Source organism: Littorina saxatilis, unplaced genomic scaffold (genome assembly GCF_037325665.1).
Source record: "Littorina saxatilis isolate snail1 unplaced genomic scaffold, US_GU_Lsax_2.0 scaffold_445, whole genome shotgun sequence".
In the NCBI taxonomy this organism is placed as follows: Eukaryota; Metazoa; Mollusca; class Gastropoda; order Littorinimorpha; family Littorinidae; genus Littorina; species Littorina saxatilis.
In genome coordinates, this window is record NW_027127784.1 from 25,984 (window position 1) to 43,472 (window position 17,489).

The 17,489-nt window shown below is 43.2% G+C and overlaps 1 long non-coding RNA gene across 4 annotated transcripts in view; it reads left to right on the forward strand.

Moving 5' to 3' along the window:
• The first annotated feature begins 6,819 nt into the window (after positions 1-6,819).
• The window catches only part of LOC138956162 (uncharacterized), a 30,380-nt gene continuing 19,710 nt past the window's right edge, over positions 6,820-17,489 (forward strand). The window contains exons 1-2 of one of the 4 annotated variants that reach the window (XR_011452526.1): positions 6,820-6,916; positions 7,791-7,948. This is a non-coding gene — a long non-coding RNA (uncharacterized lncRNA). Of the gene's footprint in view, positions 6,917-7,790; positions 7,960-17,489 lie in introns of all 4 variants that reach the window. The other 3 variants (XR_011452525.1, XR_011452523.1, XR_011452524.1) reach the window with 3 other exon arrangements.

Sequence of the window (17,489 nt, forward strand, 5' to 3'; positions counted from 1 at the left end):
AACCAATCAGAATTTGGTTCCTAAATAAAATCGTCTGCTGCCTGTCCCAGCAAAGTCGGCAACAAGCACTGCTTGCCACATGTGTGATGTTACCAACAGAAATAGCCATACATTGGGCAAGGTAGCAATGTAAATGAATTGGATCTAACTAATGTGCTTGTACTGCATCTCTGGCCTTTGAATTCACTCCAAATGTACTGGCTCAGCGTGAGAGGCAACATCCTGTCGAAATCGTAAGCACGAGGCTGACTGGGAGATTATTATTCGAAGAGCATGCTGAAACGGATTGTAAGTACAATATTTTACATGTTCTCGACATTTCTGTTGATCTTTCCTTAACTTTAATTGTTTCCTTGATTTAAAACCCTAGGGCTTGTATTTTCAGTTGTGATACTAAGCACGTATCTTTACCACAGTATCCGATCACTTCACACTTGAAGTTTGGAATGATGAAGTGGAATTATTTCTGGATCTAATTTATTCTTTGTGCTCCCCCCCCCCCCCCCCCCCCCTCTCGATTCCTTTTTTCGCCACATATGTATTGTCGTGTGAGGGGGTAGATGCTTGTACTGGCTGATTTATTTTTTACTTCGGTCAGATACAGATGATTGGAAAAAAACCTTGTCAGGGATTTCAGAATTTAATAGATCTGTTCGAAGTTTTTACGGGATGGGTCCTGTTACATACAGACTGAATGTGCCCAAGATGAACTTTTGATTAAACATACACACACAAATGAATCTTTTGAGTTTGTTATGCGGTGAATGTCCAGTTTACACCACCACGTCTGTTTTTATACTGTTTAATTGAATATACTGACGTACATTCTCTCGCAAATGTGCGCGCGTGTGTGTTTAATCAAAGATGATGTTGCACATTGCAGATCTATGCAACAGGAGCAAGTGGACAAGACAGCTACATTGAGCAAAGATCCAACGGTAAGCTCTTTTAGCCGAAGACAGCGAGCCTGGGTGCATGCAAGCTTCTATCATGTTCGTGTGAGTGCTGCAGGGCTATCAGACGACTTTTCAATATTCTTGATTTGGAGATCCATGCAGGGTATTAGAAAGTGCAGAATATACACGTTTGAACAAATACGATGTGTGTTTGCTCTGAAAAAAAAGAAAAGACGCAAAAAACAAACATTGTATTTGTTTAAAGTATCACAAATATTTATTACCTGTATCTGCATGTTTTGATAACGATGAAAGGTAAATTACTTTGACGTGTGCTTTTTTAATTTTTATTAACCACACTGATAACGAATGATAGAAACACAGACACACTTAATAACATATCCACAAAAATTGTAACAATAAATGTAAGCTGAACAATGCCTGCAACACATTTCAGGCCTCAGAAGGAAGTAATTATTAGATTCAGACAGAGAGAGAAAGCCCAACACGAAACCAGTTGTGACATTTTTTATTTCATTATGTAATATTAAAAACACGACAACAACGTATTTCCTGTACTTAGTTTCGTGCAATTATGGATTGCAAAGTATGTCTAATTGAGTGGCACAAAAACAGTTGCATGAAAAAAGGTTGGTTCACCAACTCGGATCTTGACTAGGATCAGGATTTTTACATGGACACAACCTAGAATTTAACATCCTGGGGGGAGGGGGGTACTGCGCCATTCACATCAAGATGTAAAGACATTTATTTTAAATAATACTTATTAGAAGGGAAAAAATCAAACAAACTACGACAATCGTTCTGAGGGGAGAGAATAACCTCTTCCGAAGAAATTACCTCCCTTGCTTTTCTTGTCGTGACTTATGTAGAGTAAAGTGAACAGAAAGTGAATCAGTCAGTAACAAACAAACAAAAAAAACCATTTACTAAGATCAATGAGGAGTCTTGAAGTATTTGTCAATGTTAATCTTGTATGCATAACAAACAATATATTACGGATTGATAATTAAAGAAAATCGTCTCTTCTACAGGGTTGACCCCCCTAAAAATGACACCCACAACCATGCAAATTACTTCTGCATCTGTTGAACAAATTATTTTATATATGGTATTCATTAACTTCAGTTTATGTTCTGCCTTTCCAGTAAGTGGCAATTTTGTAAATTGAATGGTCTGACTTTTGTGCAATTTTAATTTTTTCTCCAAATTCGGGGGTCGACTAAACAGAACGAGTTTTGACATTGAGCGGTAGCCATTTTTACCTAATTTAAACCCTTCAGGCTTTTACCTTTTTGATTATTTTGAATGTCTGAGTATGTAAAAACATCCCCTTCAACCCCCAGGCTATCGATAACCTGAAGAAAGCATGCAGTTACAGCTAGGTTCAGGGCAATTCTCAGACACAAAAGCGTTGGTGTGATTGGTGACGCAAAAGTTAGATCATTTAACCTACAAATTTGCCACTTTGTGAACTGCACATGCATAAAATCAAGTTTATGTATGCTGAATATGAAGTTATCCAGTCAATTGGTGTAGAAGTTATAGCATTTCTGTCAGTTAACAGTATTTAAAATCTCTAAAGTAAAATCTGACATATTCGAAAGTTTTGCTTAAACACCCAGACAATTTTTACGATACTCTCCTAAGCTTCTCCACTTCGTCTTGGAAATGAATTCGAATAAGGCAGTCAAAATAACTTAGTTTGGAGCACCCATCAATCAGAATAAGCATTAACTTTTGACACAGGAAATATCTTCTACCGAAAGCTCTCCTGGTTTTATTCTACATTTTTCCTGCATAATGGTATTGGTAACAAATTTAATGATAAGTAAAATGATAAAAATTATTTTAAAAAAACAAGCTAACGTCCTCGCATTTGTCCAGAATTATTCCATGTTTCACTTGGGAACAGAGGGATAATTGGCCTAAAGAATTTTTAAAAAGGAGGGTTAGGGTAACCCTAACCCTTTTTGGACCATATGTATGCAATTCCCGCTACAGGTGGAAGACTTTTGTGGAAGCCATGGAAGAATACATCGCTGTTGTGCTGGTTCAGCGTGAGGTCCTGTCCTAGCGAATATCCTGCACACACAAAAACACGACTTTTTAAGCCACTTATGTTGCATTCCGTGACATAGCTTTGTTAAAACCGTGTGCCTGATAATAATGACAGATTTTGTTGATATATACATTTTTTTTAAGACACCCCATATAATATTATTTGACAATCTCTTTCAACATAAAGTTGGCCAAAAAATTATTGCAACAAATTTCAAACCCAAATTAAAACATTAATTCCTGTGTCATTTAATTAAAACTGTATATGCCAGTTAAGGCCGTTCACTTAACCTTCAGGATCATCTTTTGGATTAAATATTTCTTTTACAGGGATCACGTGAGCGCCGCTCAAGTAAGGGTACCCTTCAAATCGACCAGACAAAAACGGAAGAGCCGAATGAAAAATCGACAAAAAAATCACAATAGGCAAAACTTTGCAACTTTGACATACGAGAAGAAAGTCAAACCAATTATCTACCCTGAACAGATTGCTTTGTTTTGCTACCTTGCGTATTTCGCGTGCTATGCTATTCCTACTGATGCAGGTGTCGATCGCAAGAGCGGTCAAAAACGGAACGTTTTACGTCAATTTTTATGGGTATCATGTCAAAAAGCGCTACATTTTAGCAATGACTTAGTGGATTGCTTTGAAACTTTCGGAATATTTTACCAACATACTAGAGATACTTCGCGCGAAAGTTTGGATCGTTACGGTTATTTATCCAGATGTGACGCAATGTTTCGGAAAATGTTGTTAAACTTGTCATAGGTTTGTTCACTTGTGTCCAAAAAAATTCATGACTTTGCATATCTACAGATCAATGATTGATAGAGATTCTGTCTAAGTTTCATTTGCGTGTAGCCGCTGGCGTTAATTTGCTAGTCATGCAAACACATGAGAGAAAAAAATGGAACGTTCACGCTGTTTCGCGCTTATAGCTGTTATCGCTGGGTGCCTCTTAAAACATGCTACGGTCACGCTTGGCTTGGCATCGCTGTGGCACCAGAATCATCGCTTAAATATGTAGCGTGTTTACAGGACCAGCAAATTTGCGTCAGTGCTTACACGCACATAAAACTTTAGCAATGTATGTATCAATCATTTTTCTAAAGACATGCAAAGTCGTGAATTTTTTGGACCCAAGGGAACAATCTTATGACGAGATTAAAAACTTCTTTCGAAAAATTGCATAACATTTTAACAAACAATTGTAACAATCCATCATTTTGCTCAAAATATTCTGAAAGTTTCAAAGCCATCCTCCAAGTCATTGCTAAAGTGCAGACTTTTTTGTCATGATACCCCTAAAAAATGACGCAAAAGTCCCGTTTTTGACCGCTCTTGCGATCGACACCTGCAACAGTAGAAATAGCATAGCACGCGAAATACGCAAGGTAGCAAAACAAACCAATCTGTTCAGGGTAGATAATTGGTTTGACTTTCTTCTCGTTTTGCCTTTTGTGATTTTTTTTCGATTTTTCATTCGGCCCTTCCGTTTTTGTCTGGTCGATTTTGAGGGTACACTTACTTGAGCGACGGTCACATGATTACTGTAAAAGAAATATTTAATCCAAAAGGTGATCCTGAAGGTTAGGTAAACGGCCTTAACTGGCATATACAGATTTAATGAAATGACACGGGGATTAATGCTTTAATTTGGGTTTGAAATCTGTTGCAATAATTTTTTGGCCAAGTTTAGTTTACGAATCACCAATGTGAACTACAAACGCAAATAACCCACAGGTCAATAAATTACTTTCCAGAGAGAGAGAGAGAGAGAGAGAGAGAGAGAGAGAGAGAGAGAGAGAGAGAGAGAGAGAGAGAGAGAGAGAGAGAGAGAGAGCACCCCTCGAGAGAGAGAGAGAGAGAGAGAGAGAGAGCACCCCTCGAGAGAGAGAGAGAGAGAGAGAGAGAGAGAGAGAGAGATTAAAACTAGAAAATGTCTGATATATAAATAAAAAGAGGAGCTGTCATACTAATGCTTCGTAACAAGGATAATCACTGTCAAATCTTTGCTTGTACCTGCATGGTGTTTACTGCGCTATATACACAACCTGTTTTATTTTATCTATTTAATTGGGGGTTTTTTTAGGGGGGGATGTTTTGTGATGAGGGTTTTTTCAAAGCCTTTACTGCTTTAGTCATTGAATGCACCCGACTTCGATTTATTGTTCAGTGATGGGTAATTGTGTGATCAACTATGTAAGTTAGTGATTGTTCCGGCTTCATACAATGACATTGCATCGATTTTATAAGTTTGTTAAAATCCTGTTGTTTTGTGTATGTGTGTGTGTTTTAGGCAAAAGCTGATCTTACAGTCCTAGTTGTATGCAGTACCTCTGCTTCTTCGTTCAGGAATCAAAGTACACAATCTAAACCGATTATTTTGTTCAATAATGTTCAGCTTACCATCCCGAAGAAGGCAGTAACGTGCCGAGATATTGATTATAGATATTAACGTACCTAACCTGGTTACTGGTGTGTTTTCTTTTTACTTCAATAATGTAAATGTGTGACAACTTGCAGGGTACTTGATGTTCAGAGCAATTTTTCTGGCAAAGGACCTTTTATGGATCAAAGAAAACTTTTGTCATGGTGCACAAGTCAATCAATTTGGTTGATAAATAATTTGTGCTGCATTTTCCCTGGTTCCAAAACGTAGTATGTATTACCACATGTCCTTACCTGTCATCACATGATTCTCTGCAAGTCTTTTGTGGAAATACGTCATTTAACACTTGCACTTATAGTAGGTGGCTGTGGAACGGTAGACATGCAACGACAACGAACAACAAAAGACAAAAGTGTGGAGTACACTCATTTTTCTTAACATACGCCAAGTTTCTTTGAGAATGCTCCAAGTGAAAATCAGGGGTTCATAGGCCTAATATCACAATTAAACAGCTTCTTCTCAGAATCAGGAGGAAAAAAAACTTTCATATTGCGAGATGTCGTGACAAGAACAGACAGCAGCAGCAGCAACAACATTGCTAAATCGTCGCTTTAACAACATTTCATGTTTAGCATCGCAGACAAAGCACGGCTACTGATCCGACCAAAGCCACACTTCATGCACGATGGGCACATTGTTATGGCCAGCTTGTTAACGTGCGCATTGTGTATGTTTTACATAGAATTGAATGTGTTTGTCGTTGTGTCTGTCATCTATCCTAGTCGTTTGATTTAGAATAAAGCAAACTTGTTAGAACATGTGTAGTGCTTCACATAAACCTACGTACCTGTTTAATAAGTAAACTAATGTCAGAAGTAGGTATTTACCTTGTTTGCCTTCGCGTTCGCTTTCTTGATAGCCCGCTGCAGCATTTGTCTCCCCAGCTGAAAAAGTACCACACGATGTACTATAGTATACTATAGTAAACTATAGTAAATGTACCCTGTACTATAGTAAACTGCAGTAAATGTACCATGTACTATAGTATGTACCATATTGTACTATAGTACAAAGTACTTTGTACTATAGTACTGTGAAGTAAATGTACCATGTACTATAGTACTGTGTGGTACACTAGAGTACTTTGTACTTTGTACTATAGTACCGAGAGTACCCTGGTGAAGTACAAGTACCACAGCTGAAGTAAAAGTACTACGCTTACTGTAGTACTTTCAGGAGACTGCCCGTACTTTATTCAAAAAGTACTACGTATCATTGCGCGAAGGACATGCACTATTCATTTTGCAAACGTGCATGTAACATGAATACATCTGCAGAATAATACTGTTTTTCTATTTATGATTTATTCAATTTCATTTTTTAGTCCTTTTGGAAACTTTTCCAAGAATGAATGTCAAGCACTTCATCTCTGCTCACACAGTAAAATGCGGTAAACAGACAACTGTGAGTTACTGTCAGCCATTTTGTTTTTTAAAGTCTGAGAGCGCGCTGTTCAACTCATGTTTGTTTGTTCACACTTGCAAGGTAAGTGAGACAGTATATATATAATTTTTGTGTCCATGTTATAACAAAAGCCCATTTCCTAATGTGAGTGCTACCTGGGATCAAACATTTGTGGGCATGTTGTAGAGAAACGTCTTGTCATTTTTGTTCATGGTTACGTTAGATCTACTCCATTTTTTCTTGTGATATTTTTAGTTAATGCAACATGCATTCATTATTTTCTGTTTGAATTGCTGCTAGAAAGTCCGACAAAATGGATAGCAAAATTATGATTGAAGAGTTGTATTTAAAACACAGTCAGAGGAGTACGGGTTGATTAGATTGTATCAACATCTTTATTTTTCTCTAGCCGAAAATGCCATTCCTTGCATTTAGATCTGTGAACAAACGGGAGGTCACAACAAACGGTTGAGGAGTAAATCAGGAAATCACAAAGTGTACATGTATCATGTGGTCGAATCTCGATCTTCCCAGAGTGGTAAGCAAGATGTGCAGTTTGTTTTTGTTTGAACACACTGTTGACTGATTTACAGCTTTGGTTTTACTTTGAAGTGTTCACCTCTAAGAGTAATACCTAATATACTGGACTCGCAACGAAATATATAAACAAATGACAATGGACAACGTTTCGACCTAAAGGTCTTCAACAGGTTAAAAAAAAAATGAAAACAACAATACAAATAACAAAACGACTTATCAGAGAAGATGGCGATGCGCTGTGAAGCATCGCCATCTTCTCTGATAAGTCGTTTTGTTATAAATGTATTGTTGTTTTCATTTTTTTTACCTGTTGAAGACCTTTAGGTCGAAACGTTGTCCATTGTCATTTGTTTATATATTTCGTTGCGAGTCCAGTATATTAGGTATTACTCTTAGTTTATTATCTCGCTTGCAGTCACTCCCTGTTTACTCCGTGTTCACCTCTGTTCAGCCACCCGGTTCTCGCCCAGACCTCCAGTTAGATCTACGTCCAGTCAACAGATAAGAAGTGAATCACAGTGGACGCAGAACCATTCAATTGAAGTTGGCAGAATAATTTCTCACCCCTAGCTGGTAAGTTCTATGTAAGTTTATGTGATCATAGATTGTACACATGTATGTTAACTACTTCGGGGTCTCCACTCAATGATAATGTATGAAGTATGCGCGCGTGCGTGTGTGTGTGTGCGGCGTGTGTGTGTGTCCCTAGTATACTATGTGTTTGTGCCTGTCTATGTCCCTGAGAGAGTTGATGAACGGGGAAACGGACGATGGGAGTCATTGTGTATAGATCTACCGACATCATTTTCTCTTCACAGTTTCATCTTCTACTGCTACACTTTCAGTAGATTCTACTGCTGCGCTATCAGTAGACGATTTCTGATTGCATTTGGTCTTTGCAGCTTCCCAACAGAATACCACAGAGCACGTTGGAGTGAAAGCTACTACGTCAAGTTCATGAATATTGTCACGATCGGGTGACAGAGACCAAGAAAGTGTCACTCAGTGGAGTGCCTGTTCTTGGTCGATTATGATAGAAAGCGCCTGTACGTGATATTGGGCTACAGCAGAGTTTGCTGACAGTGCTCAATGAACACGGAGGGTTTGTAGTGCACGAGTTTTACAGTGGAGGTTTCTGCTGTCATAGCTAGGGCTGACGGTTTTTCGCTGACAGCGCACACGGGATTTTCAGGGATTGAGTTTCTCGTGTCTTTTTTCTGCTTGGGGAGGCAGAATTGTGTATAGCTGGACTGGTTTTGTGACAAGGTCAGTCACGTGTTATTGGCTAGGTTGTCTGAGAGAGGCACAAGCACGGGGCACTTGACACCCAGCGGCAGAAGGGGAAGGATCTAATACACAGTTTCTAGAGTATGATGGTTTTTCACCGAATATTGTATTCGGCACTCTAGGGGAGCTTCCACTAGTTTTTCCTGTCTCACTGCCAGTACTTTGCTGAGGACAAGTCGTCAACTTTCCTTCGTCGGCGATGGCTTTCGCATAAGGATTCGACAAGGGGTTCTGGAGGTTTTTGGTCACTGTTGACGAACAGAGGCTGTTCCAGGGAGGAGGCGGACTTTGCTTCCTTGAGAGAGTACTACAATCATAGGCTTTTTGAGGTAATAAATCATTATTTAACGCTGTTGATGAGTCTGTGTTGTGGAATGAAATACTCTCTGTTGTTCTTTCCAGGTTAGCGCATAATTTACTCTCTGTGACGCTAAAATACTAATCTGTATATGGTTTTTGCAGATAGGGAGAGAAGGACGGAAAATGACTGTTTTGTTGTTGTAAAAAGTCCGTTTTGTGCAGGCCCACGTGCTCGATGAGATATTTAAAGATGACATGTTTAAAGGTGGTGGGTGAGGGGTAGCTGACATGTTTAGTGCACCGATGCTTTCTGTTTGCAGCCTTCGTTTCGTTTTCCTGTAACTGCTGCACGGCTGCCTTTGGCGGGACACTGCTAGCTGCAGACGTTGGAGCTGGGACCTGAGGAAGCTACGCTAACGTATAACCGGCTAACCAGCATACAGAAAGAAAGCTAAGTGCACCGTGTCTTACGCACCCCGTTGACCACCGTTGTCTTTTCTTATCTGTGATTTCATTGGAGTAGTGACAACGTGGGGTGTGTGACCCCTGCATGAACTAGAGCTTTTTTTTGAACAGAACATTCTCATTTGACTGTATTTACACGGGATCAGCGTGTTACTATAATTTTCTATATACTACTGGCATTTTGTCAGTGATCACGGGTTTTTTACGTGTTGAGAACGTAAAAGGAACATATTTTGAGTGAAGGCTCGAGGGAGGTGGCGAGTTTATACATAAACAGGCGTCTGAAACTTATACTTTTGTTGACTCTATTTAATTGTATGACTGCGAGAGTGGATCGTGGTGTGGTTAGTTAATTAGTAGTAATTAACCGGTTCATAATCACCTTAAGTGATATATTGAAACGTGACACATGGGGGCCAAGCCGGGATTTACTCAGTTAATTTCCAACTGATAAAGACCCACCAATTAAGGATAACTAAGAGCAGATAATCTCGTCAGTGCTCGACTTATTTTCTGCTTGGTGCTACCCTTTTTTGTATAGTTTTGATCATATACCACACCTTAAGCGATTCACATCTTGCAGGAAATGTAAATTGTAATTTGTGAGTTATTGTATGCGCTAACTGTGATTACCTCCCTTTCCTTTGTTTGTGAATCTTTGTTGTTGTACGTTCAGAGTTTTCCGTTGCAGAGAGCTGAGCGGGGTTAGCGGATTCGTTATTCGTTTTACTCAGTTTTCTCTACATTGTTGTTTCGTATTCTGTAACAGGTTACATTTCTACCGTCTTGTTTTACTTGGATTTTTCTCCATATTTTGACTTTGTTGGAATTTTTTGGGGGGAAGGGTCCGAGGACTTCTGTCCTAACCAAGGCTGTGGGAGACACTCTGTTTCACCGCAAAAAGCAGCCGATAAAGTAGGCCACGGCTGTGGGAAACACTTTGTTTCACCGCAAAAAGCAGCCATAAAGTAGGCTACGCGATTTGTTCCACACCGTTTGGATTTTTCTTCTGCATTTTCTGGTTACTGGATTTTTGTATCCATCGCTTTCATCACCGCGTGTTCTAGCTATAGCTGCGTTAGACTTACTTTTGTGATAAAGCTTTGCTAAACTAACCATGGCTACAGGGGGATCTCCTACGAAGAGATTAACTTTCGAGACTCCTGGCAGCGAGCAACCGACTGAGCGAGACGCACGCGTTAGAGCCCGAAGCGTTCTAAAACGCTTAGAAGTAGAACGGAAGGAAGAATTTGAGCGACTGACAAGAAAAGAAGAACGTGACCGACAGGACAAGAAGGACGAACTTGACAGACAAGAAAGGGAACGACAGGCTGAACGACAGGCCGAACGTGACCGACAGGACAAGAAAGAGAAAGACGAACTTGACAGACAAGAAAGGGAACGACAGGCAGAACGAGACAGACAGGAAAGGAAAGACGAGCTTGACAGACAAGAAAGAGAGCGTGACCGACAGGATAAGAAAGACGAGCTTGACAGACAAGAACGACAGGCCGAGCGTGACAGACAGGAACGGAAAGAGAAAGAGCAGGCGGATCGCGATCTCCAGCTAGAACTAGCTAGGCTACAGGCCGAGAAGGGTACGCTTACTCAGGCTAGCGCGCCGACGTTTGTTGCCGACCGTACGAGACTGCCGACGTTCGACGATGACAAGGACGAGCTCGACGACTTTTTACGCCGGTTTGAGCGCATTGCATCTGACCAGAAGTGGGAAGAGGCCACGTGGGCTAGCCGCCTTAGCACCTGCTTGAAAGGACGCGCATTGCAGCTCTACAACGCTTTGGATGACGACGAGGCGAGAGACTATCAGGCACTTAAGAAGGCGTTACTCCAGCGCTTCAACCTGACTGCTGAAGCCTACCGACGACGTCTGCGTAACAGCAAGAGACTGAGCGGCGAGCTGAGTCATCAGTTTGTGGCACGCCTTAATCTCTACCTGCGGCGCTGGGTGGAGATGGCCGAAAAGGACTGGACCGTCAACGACCTTGCCGACCTCATTGTCATGGAGCAACTGATGTCCAGCCTGCGACCTGAGGTGGTGACCTTCGTGCAGGAACACCAGCCAAAGACTACTCAGGAGGCAGCCGACTGGATCAGAGTACACGAGGACGCCCAGGCGATCTCCGGCAAATCTTCAGGCTCACGGCCGGGAAAATCGGGAAATTCGGGTTCTTCAGGACCCAAGGACGGGAAGGACGATCAGGGACACAAAGGATCAAGTTCCAGAACTGACATCCAGTGTTACTACTGCAACAAGCGGGGCCACGTGAAGAAGGACTGCCACAAGAGACAGGCTGACCAGAAGGGCGTACACTTTGTTGGCAGCGAGGAGTTAAGGGACGTCACGAGCTCATGCACAATTCCACAACTCTGCGTTCCGTGCTCCAGGAAACATTTCCAGCCCCACTGCAACGTTTACGTTAACGGAGTGAAGGGCGAAGGTCTGCGGGACACAGGAGCAGACATGATAGTGGTTCGGGCGAGTCTAGTTCCAGCTATGGCCTACACAGGAGACAGCATCAGGGTGAGAATGGCCGAGGCATCTCACGCTTACGACTTGAACACGGCAGTGATCAAGGTCGTAACACCGTTGTTCACGGGGACCATTGTGGCCGTCGTCATGGACGATCCTCCATGCGACCTGCTCATTGGAAACCGGGTTCAGTTTGTGGACGGCGTCACCAGGGAGGTTCCCGTTTATCGGTCTCCCGACGTCATTTCAGTGCTCACGCGGGCACAGGCGGAGCGAGAGGATAAACCTCTCAAACCCCTACCTGCTGCACGAGCTGCCCTGGGGAACGTGACCCCCGCGCTTCTCGCGAAGGCTCAGGCATCTGATCCGACACTAGCGACTCCTCGGGAGCACGCGAAGTCGGGGAAGGTGAAGCTGAGCGGGAAGCATGGGAGGTCAAGGTTCCTCAGGGACAAGAAGTTGCTCTACCGTGAGTTTAGCAACCAGGAAGGTGCATTCAAACAGGTTGTCGTGCCTCGCGAGTTTCGCGAGGGTGTCATGGCAACGGCACACGACTCGATTCTGGGAGGTCATCTTGGAACCAAGAAGACCACGGATCGTGTCTGGCGCCACTTTTACTGGCCAGGCATCTGCACGGATGTCCGACGTTTCTGCGCATCCTGCGATAAGTGCCAGAAGGTGGTGGCCAAAGGAAGGGTGAGGAAGGTCCCCTTGGAGAAGATGCCGCTCATCGACGAACCCTTTCGTCGGGTGGCAGTGGACATCATCGGGCCCATCTTGCCTGCGTCTGAGGACGGAAACAGATACATTTTGACCATGGTGGACTACGCTACTCGATACCCAGAGGCGATCCCTCTGAAATCGATTGAAGCCACGCGAGTAGCTGAGGCTCTGGTTACTATGTGGTCCCGGCTGGGAATTCCATCAGAGGTACTCACCGACAGAGGCACGCAGTTCACGGGAGGAGTGATGGCGGAGGCAGCACGACTGCTATCACTGGAGCAGCATTTCACCACTCCTTACCATGCTCAGTGCAACGGACTGGTGGAAAGGTTCAATGGCACCTTGAAGACCATGCTGAGGAAACTAGCTCAGGAGAAACCACGCACGTGGGACAGGTACATCCCAGCATTGCTTTTTGCATACCGCGAGGTTCCTCAGGAGAGCTTGGGTTTTTCCCCATTTGAGTTGTTGTACGGCAGACAGGTACGCGGTCCCATGGCTATCCTGCGTCAAGCCTGGACGGACGAAGAAGCTGACGAGGAGGTGCAGACGACAGCGACCTACATAGTAGAACTCAGGAACAGGATTGAAGAGACCTGCAAACTGGCTCAAGAGAACCTGGGAAGAGCAGCACAGCGTTATGCGCGAGGATTCGACCGCAAGGCACGGCCGCGCAGCTTCAAGATTGGAGAACGGGTGTTGCTACTTCTACCTGTCAAACACAACAAGCTACAACTGCAGTGGCAAGGACCTTTTGAGGTGACAGCGAAAGTGGGCCAGAACGACTACAGGATCGTCATGAACGGGAAAGCACGCCTGTACCACGCCAACCTGCTGCGCGCCTACATAGAGAGGACTGCCTACGGGGAAAAGGACAAAGTGACAGAAGCAGTTGCTGTCGTGATGGACGAGACAACGGAAGAACAGGGAGGAGGACGTGTACCAGTTTGTCCGCTGGAGGCTAGTGAGGATCACACGGACGTGCACATCTCACCTGAACTTGGGGACGACCAGCAGGCGGACTTGCAAGAGATCCTGAAGGATGCAGCACGGGTCCTTACAGACATACCACTCCAGACGCATTTAGAGGAGTTTACCTTCGACTTGCTGGAGAAACAGCCAGTGAGGACGAAGCAGTATCCCATGCCTCATGCCCAGAAGGAGGTGGTCAGGAAGGAAATCGCCGACATGACGAAGTTGGGCGTCATCGAGCCAGCGAACTCTCCCTACAGTTCTCCAATTGTGCTGGTGAAGAAGAAGGATGGACGCGTCAGGTTCTGTGTCGACTACCGGAAGCTGAACAAGATTACGGCGTTTGACGCGGAACCCATGCCTGATGTGGACTACCTCTTCAGTCACTTGGCCAAGGCCAAGTATTTTTCAAAATTAGACCTCACCAAGGGATACTGGCAAATTCCAGTTGCCGAGGAAGATCGCCCAAAGACCGCATTTACCACTCCATTCGGCCAGTTCCAGTGGACAGTCATGCCTTTTGGTCTACAGAATGCAGGTGCCGTCTTCACTCGCATGATGAGGAAACTTTTGGAACCATTGAAGCGCGAGGACATCAGCAGTTTCATTGACGATGTGCTGATCGCGACAGAGACATGGACTGAACATCTCGACGCCCTGCGCGACGTGTTCGGAAGGTTGAAGGACGGAAATCTGGGAGCTAAACCGTCCAAGTGCTACTTGGGATTTCGGGAATTGTCTTTCCTGGGTCATGTTGTCGGCGAGGGATTGCTCGTTCCAGAGGACGACAAGATCCAGAAGATTCGGGAGGCGGAGCCACCGCGCACGAAGAAAGAAGTCAGGTCTTTCCTGGGCCTAGCCAGCTTCTACAGACGCTTCATCCCGCACTTTGCCGAAATCGCACTACCACTGACCAACCTTACCAAGAAACTACAACCGACCGTTGTAGTGTGGACTGAGGAATGCAGCTCCGCATTCAACACCCTGAAGAGGCGACTCACCAGTCAGCCTATTCTCCGACTACCAGACCTGAACAAGGACTTCGTGCTGAGGACAGACGCTTCAGGGAAGGGACTTGGGGCAGTGTTGCTTCAGGAGACAGAGGGGTTTTTGCACCCTGTTTGCTTCGCCAGCCGTAAGCTGACCTCGGCCGAGGCAGCGTATGCAACGGTTGAACGCGAGTGTCTCGCCATTGTCTGGGGCATCCAGAAGTTCGAAGCGTACCTGTACGGACGACCTTTCTGTCTGGAGACGGACCATCAACCTCTGCAATATCTTCAGGTTGCAAGGTTGGCAAACGCCAGACTTATGCGCTGGGCGTTGATTCTCCAACCGTACCAATTCACGGTACGCGTCATTCCGGGCGCCAACAATGTTGGAGCTGACTTTCTCTCTCGGGCTGTAGAGGAGAACATGACTGTGAGCGAAACCGAGGTTTCGTCTTGAAGAGGGGAGGTGTGTCACGATCGGGTGACAGAGACCAAGAAAGTGTCACTCAGTGGAGTGCCTGTTCTTGGTCGATTATGATAGAAAGCGCCTGTACGTGATATTGGGCTACAGCAGAGTTTGCTGACAGTGCTCAATGAACACGGAGGGTTTGTAGTGCACGAGTTTTACAGTGGGGGTTTCTGCTGTCATAGCTAGGGCTGACGGTTTTTCGCTGACAGCGCACACGGGATTTTCAGGGATTGAGTTTCTCGTGTCTTTTTTCTGCTTGGGGAGGCAGAATTGTGTATAGCTGGACTGGTTTTGTGACAAGGTCAGTCACGTGTTATTGGCTAGGTTGTCTGAGAGAGGCACAAGCACGGGGCACTTGACACCCAGCGGCAGAAGGGGAAGGATCTAATACACAGTTTCTAGAGTATGATGGTTTTTCACCGAATATTGTATTCGGCACTCTAGGGGAGCTTCCACTAGTTTTTCCTGTCTCACTGCCAGTACTTTGCTGAGGACAAGTCGTCAACTTTCCTTCGTCGGCGATGGCTTTCGCATAAGGATTCGACAAGGGGTTCTGGAGGTTTTTGGTCACTGTTGACGAACAGAGGCTGTTCCAGGGAGGAGGCGGACTTTGCTTCCTTGAGAGAGTTACAATCATAGGCTTTTTGAGGTAATAAATCATTATTTAACGCTGTTGATGAGTCTGTGTTGTGGAATGAAATACTCTCTGTTGTTCTTTCCAGGTTAGCGCATAATTTACTCTCTGTGACGCTAAAATACTAATCTGTATATGGTTTTTGCAGATAGGGAGAGAAGGACGGAAAATGACTGTTTTGTTGTTGTAAAAAGTCCGTTTTGTGCAGGCCCACGTGCTCGATGAGATATTTAAAGATGACATGTTTAAAGGTGGTGGGTGAGGGGTAGCTGACATGTTTAGTGCACCGATGCTTTCTGCTTGCAGCCTTCGTTTCGTGTTCCTGTAACTGCTGCACGGCTGCCTTTGGCGGGACACTGCTAGCTGCAGACGTTGGAGCTGGGACCTGAGGAAGCTACGCTAACCGGCTAACCAGCATACAGAAAGAAAGCTAAGTGCACCGTGTCTTACGCACCCCGTTGACCACCGTTGTCTTTTCTTATCTGTGATTTCATTGGAGTAGTGACAACGTGGGGTGTGTGACCCCTGCATGAACTAGAGCTTTTTTTTGAACAGAACATTCTCATTTGACTGTATTTACACGGGATCAGCGTGTTACTATAATTTTCTATATACTACTGGCATTTTGTCAGTGATCACGGGTTTTTTACGTGTTGAGAACGTAAAAGGAACATATTTTGAGTGAAGGCTCGAGGGAGGTGGCGAGTTTATACATAAACAGGCGTCTGAAACTTATACTTTTGTTGACTCTATTTAATTGTATGACTGCGAGAGTGGATCGTGGTGTGGTTAGTTAATTAGTAGTAATTAACCGGTTCATAATCACCTTAAGTGATATATTGAAACGTGACAAATATCAACTACAGTAGCTATAAAAATCATTTTTTCCGTTTCTTTGTGAAATGGGGGCGCCATATGTCCATTAATTGCATATTGAGCATTATATGCATAGAATGCATTCTATGCGCATAGAAGGCATTCTATGTTCTTAGAAACAGTATATGCGCATAGAATGCATTGTGTCCATAGAATGCATTCTGTGTCAATCGTAAATTTGTATCTGAACAAAGAATTTATTTGTATAACATAAAATATTATTCTATAAATGCTATAGAATGTAGTTCTATACATTGGATTCAATTCTATACTTACAGGATTTGAATCTTTGTTACAGAGTAAGATTTCATATATTTGAATTTGATTCTTTGTTTAAAAAAAAAAGTAGTTGAATTTAATTCTATTGCAATAGAATTAAATTATATCTGTAAAATGCATTCTATGGTGATCACAGAATGAATTGCGGCGCGGCACATAGAATGCATTTTGCACAAAGAATAATGTACACATGGAATACATTGTGAACATTTCATATTATTGTGTACACAAAGAATCAAATTCTGTGATAACTGATATATCAGTATTATCACAAACTAATCAATTCTGTAACATAGAAATGAATTTTATAACAGGGAATTTTGTTCTATAACATAGAATTCTTTCAATGTAAAGAATGTCATTCCCTGTTATATAATTCAATTCGACGTAGAGAATAAACATTTTATGTTATACAAATGAATTGTTGGTTCACATACAAAATGCATAATACTAAAGAATACATTCTATGCACATAGAAAGCATTCTATGCAAAGAATGCTTTCTGTGGGCAGATAATGCATTCTAGATCTATGCACAAAGAAAGCTATTTTATGCGTATAGAATGCATTCTCTATGCATAGAACACATTACATGCATAGAATGCACAATATAGAATTAATAAACACATG